At 50.4% G+C, this 10,816-nt stretch overlaps 1 long non-coding RNA gene across 1 annotated transcript; it reads right to left on the minus strand.

The window, feature by feature from the left end:
- Positions 1-416: 416 nt before the first annotated feature.
- On the minus strand, positions 417-6,682 carry LOC122201324. Its single transcript, XR_006194121.1, has 5 exons — positions 6,378-6,682; positions 6,067-6,268; positions 1,789-1,927; positions 935-1,151; positions 417-633 (listed from the first exon to the last, which is right to left on the minus strand). It is a non-coding gene; the product is annotated as an uncharacterized LOC122201324 (long non-coding RNA).
- Between the last annotated feature and the right edge of the window lie 4,134 nt (positions 6,683-10,816).

Genomic DNA, 10,816 nt, shown 5'->3' on the forward strand with positions numbered 1-10,816 from the left:
TGTCAAGTCACAAGGGCAATTCGGTCATTGGGTATCTTAATGCATTTTATCTTGGAGGCCGTGAAAAGCTGTCAGTCATTCACATTAGTCAAAGGAGGGGGTATTTAGTAACTTCTGCGGCCTCTGAACAGGTTTGTCTGTGTCTTGGTCAAAACACAGATGCAGCATGGGCCAGGGTGAGCCCCGCACCACTGAGGCTCTGTTTGTACTCCATGAGCACGGAGCATCGTTTATGTTCAGATGGGGACATCACAGTCTGGCAGCCAGCAGAGAAAATTTCTATGTCTCATTGATAATTGCCAAAAAAAAAAAAAAAAAAAAAAAAAAAACACCAAAAAACCCAAACCGGTTTCCAAAGTTAGCACGCACAAATACGTAATATGTAAGTACCAATACGTAAGTATGAACTTACCTGTTTTCTTTTGGGCAGTGGGAGTCAACAGAAGGATGATATAGAAGACTGTCGCCTGTCAGGGTCTTACATTCACAGGTAGTAGCTCACATAGTCCTCTCAACACCCCTGTCGCTGTTCGATAGAGGGAGCAACTGAAGCTCAAAGTGGCGGGGGCGTCATGATTTGAGTGCGGGTCCAGGAGAGGCCACAGCCAGACACTTTTGACTGCCTTAGGCCGGCTGAGAGGCAATAATGAATCCCCTGTAATTCAGCCACGGCAGGCTCAAATGGTCTGCCCTGCTCCAATGTGCGTGGGGAGAAAGCTGTTCCGAGCCCTCACCCGGAGTCTATCTGATCCAAGATTCCCGAGAGAGCGGTGGGGTGGTGTTTGGGCAGACCGCTGGGAAAGTCCAGGGCACAGGCCATTCTGACAAAGGGCTCAGCTTCCAGAGGCCCTCTAACTGCCAGCTGATGGTCGGCTACCAGGGCCTCTGCCGAACAGGCAATAGGCCTCCCCGTGACCTTACCCACTGATCTTACCTGCCTACCGTAGGAGGGCGTCAGCCACACAATGGCATTCCTTCTGTACCACATGCAAAATGAAGTGTGGGGGAGCCTAGCACAGCCAGAAGAAACCCCGGAACTTGACTAGCAGGTGCCCCCATCATCTCCCAACGGCACCCAGCATCTTGACTGCAGCGTGTCCTCGCGGCCCTCCCAGGCCTCCTGGTCTCCCCGGCAGCCTTTCTTCTCACCCCTGGGGATGATGCCAAAGCTCAGATCCAGTCTGGCATGTCCCCCGTTAAAACCATCCCAAGATCTTTCAGCCTTTTGCTAGTGCCTTTTCCCTGGACCCACCTCCTTTCTTTCTTCTCCAAACCTGCCAGGTGGGAAATTTTGGCAATGGCATGGGCTGAGTTCCCCGTCATTGCAGATATTCAAGCCGAGGCTGGCGAGGGGTTTTCTCTGTGACTCTGGGGACCGAAATTCTAGGAGCCCCCTCATTTCTGACAAGTCCTGCGGAGGGAACAGTGCAGGTCCTCAGACTGGCTCAGCTTTCCTTAGAAGCCATCTGATAGTGGGCAAGCCATTCATTGACTCCCTGGGCCTCCTCTGTACGGTGGGCATGTTGACGCCCACCTAACAGGATAATTGTGGAGATGAAATGTGACAAGGCTCATTAGCCCCTAATGCAGTTCTGGGCACACACATGGCAGGTGTTACTCTGTCACTTGGGCCCCAGGCAGACCTGCTGCCTTGTGCCAGAACCTTGGGTCTGGACTGAAAGCCTTTAGGGGGGCAGGAAGCCCACCAGCCCACTATGAGGGCTCCCTTCTCTCCCTTATTTCTGTATTCCTTAGGTGTGGGTTTGTTGTTCCCCAAACATTTCCTACCTCCTAGTCTTTGCTTATGCTGTTCCTTCCAACAGCGCATCCTCCTCTCCATGTCTATTCACATGTCCATCCAACAATACGTATTCGTTTTCTGACCCTGATTTTGTGTCAGACACTGTTGTAAGCCCCGAGGATACAACTGTGAACAAAGCAGACGGGGCCTTTGTTTCATGCAGCTTGCATTCTAGTTGGAAGGGAAGTAATGACATTATTAAAACAGGTAACGTTAACTGCAATGTCCCATATGGTAATTAGATGATGTGTCTGGTGGGGTGGGGTGGGGTGGGGTGGGGGTTGGCTGCTTTGGGAAGGGAGGTGAGGGGTGGTTGCAAACTGCAGAAACCAGCTCTGGTTAGTGAATGCTGGACAGGAACTGAGTAGGGCACTGGGTAGCTGGATGGCTTTACCTGTATTAGAGAACAAGACTTGGAAAGGGGGCAGGACCCAAGAGAGACCTCAGCCAGACCAGCCATAGCACAGTCGGCCTAGAAAGCTGCCTGGCACCTTCTCTGCTGCCCTGTTGGGCCCAGGATTTGATTGTTTTCATCACTGGGAATAGTTTCTGGTTGTCCCATTGGAATGGCTGAAGCTAGATCACATGCTTGCTCCATAATTCCCAGGGGGCAGGAGAGAGAGAAAGAGAGAGAGATAGAGACTGGAAATCTACCGTTCTTTGACCTCCCTGATGTGAAGGATGATCTATTGTTGAGTAGCCAAGAAATGATAAGCGCCTGAAGCATGGACGCCTGATTTGAGGTCTAAATGATAAAGAACAAGTGATGCAAAAATGGGGGTAATAGGCATTCTAGAAAAAAGAAATAGCAAGTGCAAAGGCCCTGGGACAGGAATGAGCTTGATTTATTCAGGGACGGAAAGAAGGCCATGTGAAGGGAGAGCAATGAGTGAGAGAGGGACCAGGAGGATAGACGGGCAGGGGGAGCTTCCACACTTTGCAATGCCACCACTGCCACAAATCCCCTCCCCCCCTCCCCCTCCCCCTCCCATCTCCCCAGATTCAGTAGAGATTGCCTGGCTCTGGATTTCCTCCACAACTGAGTTGCATTATCTCATGAACACTGCATACTTTCTGTCTGACCTAGCAGTTATTTATGGGCACGCCTGACTCCGAGAGCCCCCAGAGGGTATATATAATGGTTATATTTTCATTTCTGTGTCTCAGAGCCCAGAGAGAACTTGGCACAGGAAAGTTCTTAGGATAGGCTGAATTCTTTAATCAGCTGCCACAGGGGCAGAGCATGTTAGTAACGCAGGAACCTGTGTCGAGAAGCACTAACATTTCTAGCTCTCGTGTAAATCTTGTACCAACCAAGCAGAGTATCCCATCAGGCTACATGTTGCCTATGAGAAAGTTCCTAGTATTCCTATGGTCGCTGAGAGTTTGATGGCCGGAAACTTTTTGCAACGTGGGTAGACATTGGGGATGCCTGGCCACGGTCATTGCTACCGAAGCCCCAGTTCTATGTAGCCGGCAGCATGTCTAACCCCAGGGGGTGAGGGTGTGGTTGGTGTCAGCGGATCACGTGATCTGGTCATCTACTGCTGTGTAATAAATTACCCCAGAACTCAGAAATCAGATAGAAGCTGCATGTTCTTTTATGACCTAGCCTTTTAAGTCACAGGGTATCACTTCCCCAAGTTGTATTTTTCACCAAGTTCTTAAGGCTGGCTAAAATTCATGGGGACTTGCCCCTGGGTGGGGAGAGTGACAAGAATATACAGCTATGCCTGGAGTCGGGCACATCCTGTCATGCCCACTCTCGTTTGCCACTGGTTGGTCTAGGGCTGGTCATGTGATCTATTTCTGGCCAATGAGGCTTAAAGGAAAGTCTACGGAGGTTTCTGGGGGAAATTGTTTACCTCTCTGTTTTCCAGAGAGGGAAAAGGAGGGCCAGGGAGGTGGAGTCATGTCGGAAGTCACAGGGCTGGTCAGGGGCAGATTCAGGCTTCTAGGTCTCACAAAGCCAGAGACCAGCAGAGCCTCCTTCCCTCAGGGGCTCTATAATGACTCTTCCTCAGCCTTTGTTTCTGTAGAGACCGAGCCTGTTGAGATACTCTGAGACCCATAACTTCTCCACGTCCTCTGCTTCCTGGTGTCACCTGTCCCCACCCAACCACTCCTGTTAATTCCACTTCATGATATCCTCCTGAAGCTGCCTTCCCCCCACCCCCAAGGCCACCACCCAGTCTAGGCCACCTTGCCCTCTCACCAGGGTCACTGCACCGTCTTTAGGATGGTCCTTCTGTGTCCCATCTTGGCCGCCATAGTGCAGGCAATTCTTTATAAAACATAAACAGCTTACATCCCTCCAGTGGCTTCTCAGTGCCCTTGGAGGAAAGTGCAAACTTCCTGCCAAGGCTTCCCAGGTCTGAGGCCCCCTCCCGAGCCCTGTGGAGCCCTCCCACTGCTGTCAGAGCCTCACCCCCACTGCCCAGAGCCCCCTTCTCTTCTCTCTGCAGCAAGGCAGCCCTTCCTTAAGGTCTCACTTCCCCTCCTTCCTCCTGTCTCTGTCTCCTGATGCCACAGAACTTTTCAATCTGTAACTCTGTGTTAGCTTTTGAGGGTTTTCCAAGCCCTGTCCCCATCACCTAGGCTGTGAGCCCTATGTGGGCAGTGAGGCAGTGTGGACTCGTGGTCAGAAGGACAGGCTCTGGACTCAGACCGAGTTCATGTGCCTGTTTGCTTCTACTTGTGGGTCTACTTGGGCAGCCTTCACATTTCTTTCTGCCTTGTTTTCCAGGCTGTAAAGAGGTGGGGATGAGAGAACCCACCTCGCTGGGTTGTTCTGAAAATTAAATGAAACAATTCCACGTAATATTATTAGAGCAGAGCCTGGACATCAGGCAGTGTGAAAACAAATACGACAAACTTATTTCTCTTGTTCTGCCAGCTGCACCTGCCCTCCCTCCTGACACCGGGTGCTCCCCAGCAAGTGCTCAGTCAGAACGTGCTGGTGGAGGAACGAATGGATAATCTCCTTTGCTCCAGATCATAGCCCTGTGAGGTGGGAAGGTAGGTTTATTGTTCTTGTTTTGCCAAGAAGGAAACAGAAGCACAGAGTTGGGGACCAACCTGCCTGGGGCACACAGCAAGTCAGGAGCAGACACAGAAGGCTCTTGGCTCCTGGTCAGATGTCTGACCACCACCCATTCAGAGGATGGATGAGGCCCTGAGGGAACCCGGTGGGGATCCTCAGCCTGTCAGCAGCAGAGCGAAAGGGACTTGAGCTGTCTTCTCTTCTGGGACCAGTGCTGGAGTTCTAATGCTTATCAAGATGTCCTCGCTGGGCATAGAGCCAGCGGAGTGATTAGGAGGCATCTGGCCCTGCTGCAGATGTCCTTGGGGACACAGAGGGTTGGAGATGGGGGCAGCGCAGGCCCAGATCAGGAAGCACACCACACCGATACCCAGATCCTTAGCATTATCTGAGTGCCTGCCGTGTGCCTGACCCTGTGCTGAGAGTACCTGCCCAGGCTGCAGCACCAGCCTCCCCTTCTGCATGGGCTGAGCTTCTCGAATCCAGATCTAACCTCATCTCTCCTCTACCAACGGAGGCTTCTCTACCACCTTAGATTCCTGGGCCTGGCACGCAAGGCCCTCTCCCTTATCCCTATCTCTCTGAAACTCTTTCTTTACGTGTCTACTTGTTTCTTGCCCATCTCCGTCCTCCACACTTAAAGCTCTGTGGCTTGTTCACTGTTGTCACTGCAGAGCCTAACACAGCACCTGGAATTTTCTGGTGCTCAGAGAATGAATGAATGAATGAATGAACAGTGTAGCTCCAGCTACCTCTCTGGCCACATCTCCTCATGGTGTCCTCACCCTGTCCCCATCCTGGATTTTATGTCCCAATAATCCCAAGTCCCTTCAAGTTCCCAACAATGCTCTTTCATGCCTCTGTGCCTTTGCACGTGCTGTTTTCATCTAGAAAACCCCCCTTCCTGGCTTCCCGATTCTCTCCTATTAATCCACCAGGTCTCAGCTTTTTCCTGACCTTTCCTGACCTGGTCTTCAACTTCCAGGTGTTCCCCACCCCCACCCCCTATTCTGCAATGGCCTCTTTCTTACTGCTTTGGGAATTAATGATACCCTGGATCATGAGTTCCTTAAGGATGTCATGTCCAGTTTATTTCCTACACTCAGAACCTAACCAGCCTTACATAACAGACACTTAGTAAATGCTTGCTGAAAGGCGAATTAGCTGAACGCTCACACATCCTAAGAGTTAAAGATGCTTTGTGTTTGGGAAATGTGCTTACTGCTGATGAACAGCATGGACACTGCTTGATCCCAGGCGTAGAGTTAGGTGCTCCAGCTCTTGGTCATGGGCTGTGGAGTCCAGCAGACCTGGGGGTGAACCTCAGCCTTGCTGTGTACCAACAGGGACAGGTCTTGCAGCACTCTGTTCTTCAATTTTTCCAATTGTAAAGTGGGGACCGTAATAGGATCTTCACAAGGAGGCTGAAAGAGTTCAATGAGACGATCCTCATAAAACACTTAGCAAAAAGCCTGGCGTACAGTAAATAAATACTCAATAAGTGTTCGCTGCTGGTATTGTTGTTGTCGTTACCTTGGCTCCGTGTTTTGTGTTCCTTTCCATTCCACTAACTCAGTTACAGCTACGCAAAGCAAACTTCGCCAGAAAAATAGAAAGCAAAAGCACTACGTCAGATCATTTTTGCTCTCTGGCTGCAGAGGTACAGGTCCGTGCTATAAACCCTGCTTATGGCTTTGATTTAAGGGCTAAGAAGTCAGGATCTCCAACCTGGGGAGGTGGGGGGCGGGTAGTTGGGAGAAATCCAGGGAATACATCTCTGCAAGGCTTGTCTCAGCCAGGTCTGAACTGCCCCAGAGGCCAGATCACTAGGACTTGTCTCACCCTGGCAGCCGGTAAGCAAGAAGGCTCCACTATGAAAGAGCACAAATGGGACCCACCCCTCTTATCAAGACCAAGGGGCTCACAGAGCAAAACAGAGGCCCTTTGTGAAATCAGAAGACTGATTAGGGATCATCTGCTGTGTGGCTGGAGTTTTCACATACATGAGCTTTCTTGAGTTTCCCAACTTCCCAGTGAATCATTGAACCTGTGGAGAAGGCTGTTGGCACTTGCCAAATAGCACATAGACATCCCCCTACAATCCTTGCAGGTATGTGACAGCCATGATGACCAGATGCTAGACCATGTGGTCTAGCAGCTTGTGAGTGGAGGAGACGTGGGTCACTTCTGGGCCAACGCAACTGACGGCCAGTAGACCTCCTCCATCCCTTCTATTCCCACAACCCTGGTGACCATGGAGACCATGTGCTCTAGATGACATAGTTACTGGATACAGCAGTGCTAGGAGTGAGGGTGTGAGCGAGAACGAACCTCTGTTATGTTAGGATGTTATGTTAAGAGGTATTTGTTACTGCAGCAAAGCCTAGCTGAATCCTGACTAACGGAGGATATGTTTCTGTTTTCCAGATGAGAAAACGTGACCTTCTGGACGTGAAGTGATATACTCAAGGCCATCCAACTAGGAAATGGAAGGTATGGAAATGTGCCATCAGCCATTGGACTTATGCCTTTTTAAGATTCTGTTCAAGCCAGATTCTAGACTTGGCAGGACTTGGCAGGCTCAGGATCTGAAGTTGGGATGAACCAAGAAAGCACAGCAAGAGGTCTTGGGCAGTGGCTAGGTGAGATGTGGAATCTGGGCAGATCCAAGAGATGATATAAACAAGTGAAGGTCTTTAGCCTTAGCCTGAGAAGTGGGGTTTGGGGCTAAGGCTCAGGATCTAGATCAGAAGGAGGTTTAGGGAGTCTAGGGTACCTAAAAGTGAACAGAATAAATCCATATGTAGAGGGCAGAATGATGAGCTCAACTCCTGAAGGGGTTATTCCAGGGACAAGATGCCTCCCAGGTTGAAAACAATAAATTCAGAGCCTGGAAAATTCAATCAAGGTTTTGGGGAGGAGAGGAGAGAGGCTCTACCCAGAGAGGTGTGGTAAAGTAAAGAAGATATCTGATTTTTGTCTTGGCACAGAGCTCCAAAAACCTTTGGAATTTCCTGAAAGAAGTGTCTTTGTCATGCTAACGAACTCTAGGTGGGACGAACCCACCTAGATATCTTCAGGATGGGGGCTAGATAACGAACCCTAGATATCTAGGGTCACCTCAAAGACCACCTTTGTGATTAGAAAATTAGAGCTTTGGGCTAGCCTGACTTCGGTGAGTGGGGAGTGGGAGGTGTTGGAGATTGAGTTCAGTTATGTGGCCAATGATTTACTTAATCATGCTCACATGTTGGTGAAACCCCAATAAAAACACTGACATCATGGCATGGTGGGAGTTTCCTGGTTGGTGAACACATTGATGTGCTGACAAGGTGATGTGTCTGGATTCCACAAACAGAAGGCATAGAATCTCTGTGTCTCCCTCTTCAGACCTCGTCCTGTGTCCCTTCACTTGGCTGGTGCTGATCTGTATCCTATATATCAAAACTGTAATCATAAGTCTAGTACTTTCAATGAGTTCTGTGAGTTATTCTAGAGAATTATCAAACCTGAGGGAATCACGGGCACCTACATATTTATTGTCAGCTGGTCAGATGTGCGGGTGGCTCCCGAGATTTGTGGTTGGCATCTGGAGTGGGGACAGTTTGTGGAGGACTGAGCTTCACACCTGTGTGAACCGGTGCTAACTCCAGGACACCCAGTTGGTACTGGGGTATTGGAGATAAATGTGGCCACAACTATTAGTCTGTCTGGAAGAAGAGTTTGAACAGAGGGGTTGTGTGCAAGGACCGTAGAAACAAGGATTCAGTGCGTTGGTGTCCCCATCCAGAGGTGGGTCCATTCCTCTTGGTGGGTCTTCCTTGCATTGGCAATGGAAAGGACTTATGCTCGGGTGAGGGACTCTGGTTATTGGAGCCATCCAATCACTCTCTCTACTTTTTTTTTTTTTTTTTACAAAATTATCATGGCCATTATCATTATCACCATCATCACCATCAACATCATCACCATCACCATTACTAACATTGATCTAGTGCTTAGCATGGGCCAGATCCTCTGCCGAATGCTTGCTACACGTCCATGGCCAACTGCCATTTGATGATCACTAGTTGAGTTGATCCAGCTCTTTTCTAGATAAGGAAACTGAGGCTGAGTGCCGCTAAATGACTTCCTGACGGTCCCGTAGATTTCCAACCAGCACTCCGTGACCTCGCCCAGAGCCCACGTTCTGCTACACCTGCCACCAGCTGGGATGTTCGAGCTGCTTCCTTCCTGCAAGTCCTCTCTGTTCCCCTCACACTTACCAGATGAATCGGCAACATTAAAGCAAAACTTGTTCCCACAATTAGTTTCAACTCACCCAGTGTTTTCCGTGCCAAAGCCTTCCCTGTGCTTTGTGGCAGTGCTGTTAAGAGGTGCCTGAGAAGGGAAGCCTCAGGGCAGTGACTCCAGCACGAGCGTGAGTGAGCCGTGGAGACCCTGACTGAGTCATCCCCCTCTCGGAGCCTCACTTTGGTAGTGTGGTTAAGTGTGGGGCTCTGTGGGGGCAGGAGATCTGAGTGTGAATCTTGTCCAGTAGCTAAGCCGATTTTCCTATGTCCTTCGCTATGAAATCGGCCATCTAATGATCCCTGCTTCATAGGGTCGTTGTGAGAAGTGAAGTTAAACGTGTAAATAAATGCCTTAGGACAGGGCCTGGCAGGGAGCGGAAGCTTGGTGGTTATAAACTGCTATTGGCCCAGGCCCGCTCCTGTTCAGCTCCAGGCCCGCTCTGATTACTGGCCTAATGAGAGAACCTCATACAGATCTAGTCCCAACGGCTTCCAACTTGCTGTATGACCTCAGACGAGCCACTTTCTCTCTCTGGCCCTCAGTTTCCCCAGTTGAACTCCAGGGTCCCACCCGGCATCCGTTTTTCCTTTTTTTCTGGAGAGTTTTCACTGCTTCCTCCCTTCCAGGCCCTGATTCTGCCAGGGCCTGCCCAGGGTGGTGCCCGTCCCTGGCTGCACGGCCAAGTGGTGAATGTCACCCTTGCCTGCCTGCCAGCAGTTCAGATAGGGAGGTCCTGGGAAAGGTCAGGATCCAGGGGCGGAGCCTACCAGGGCCTGGAAAGGTAAATAGGAAAGGAAGTGACAAGAACAAGTTGCTGCTTACTTAGCTCCAAGGCGTGTCCACTTGCCCAGAGTATCAAGACAGGCCCCAACGGAGGAGACTGAGCCCCTGGAGGATTAAGTCTTCACTGGGCCCCAGAAAAGCAAAGGTGTCACCTCTCACGTATCTTACAAAGCACATTCACAGCCAGGATGGTTCCTCCTTTTTGTCACTTCCTCCAAAAATGCTCCTCCTCAATTGGAACAAAATCTGAACCCTGCTCCCTGGCTAATAGGCCTCAGCACTTGCCTCTGCCTGCCTCCCCTACCAGTCTCCTACCTGTCCACCTGTTCGCCACCCCTCAGCCACACTGGCCTCCCTGTCTGTTTTCCTGAGAAGCCAAGTTTATTCCCATCACTCTTGCTAGTATTTCTGCCTGGAATGTTCTGTGCAGCTCTTTTAACAGCTGGCTCCCTTTCATTCTCTTTCTCCTTGGAGGCTTACCCTAGCCGCCCCTTAAAGCAGTTTTCGCCAGGTACCCTTGGACCTGTCCTTCGGGGCGCTCTTACTCTGGGAGTCTCCTGTTTATGTTCATTGTCTGTGAGTTGCATGAAGCCATGGGCCGTGTCCATCAGATCAAGCCTGCATCGACAGGCCCAGGGCAGCGCTTGGGCTGGGGGTGGGGGGGAGTAGGAGGTCTTCAGTAATACATACCCTCTAAAGGACCAAATGAATGGCATTCACAGACATCATCACTTTCTGTGAGAGGAGGGTGAAGGCCTAGGAGGAGAAATGACACTGAGGGCCTTTTGGAAGATGCTGGCAGCCTCACATCAGGTTCTGCAACTACCCCCAAAGCCATTGGGTTGTACGCCTTAAGGGTGAATTATATGATACGTGCATCACACCTTAATAAAGCT

This window comes from Panthera leo, chromosome A1 (genome assembly GCF_018350215.1).
Source record: "Panthera leo isolate Ple1 chromosome A1, P.leo_Ple1_pat1.1, whole genome shotgun sequence".
Lineage (NCBI taxonomy): Eukaryota > Metazoa > Chordata > Mammalia > Carnivora > Felidae > Panthera > Panthera leo.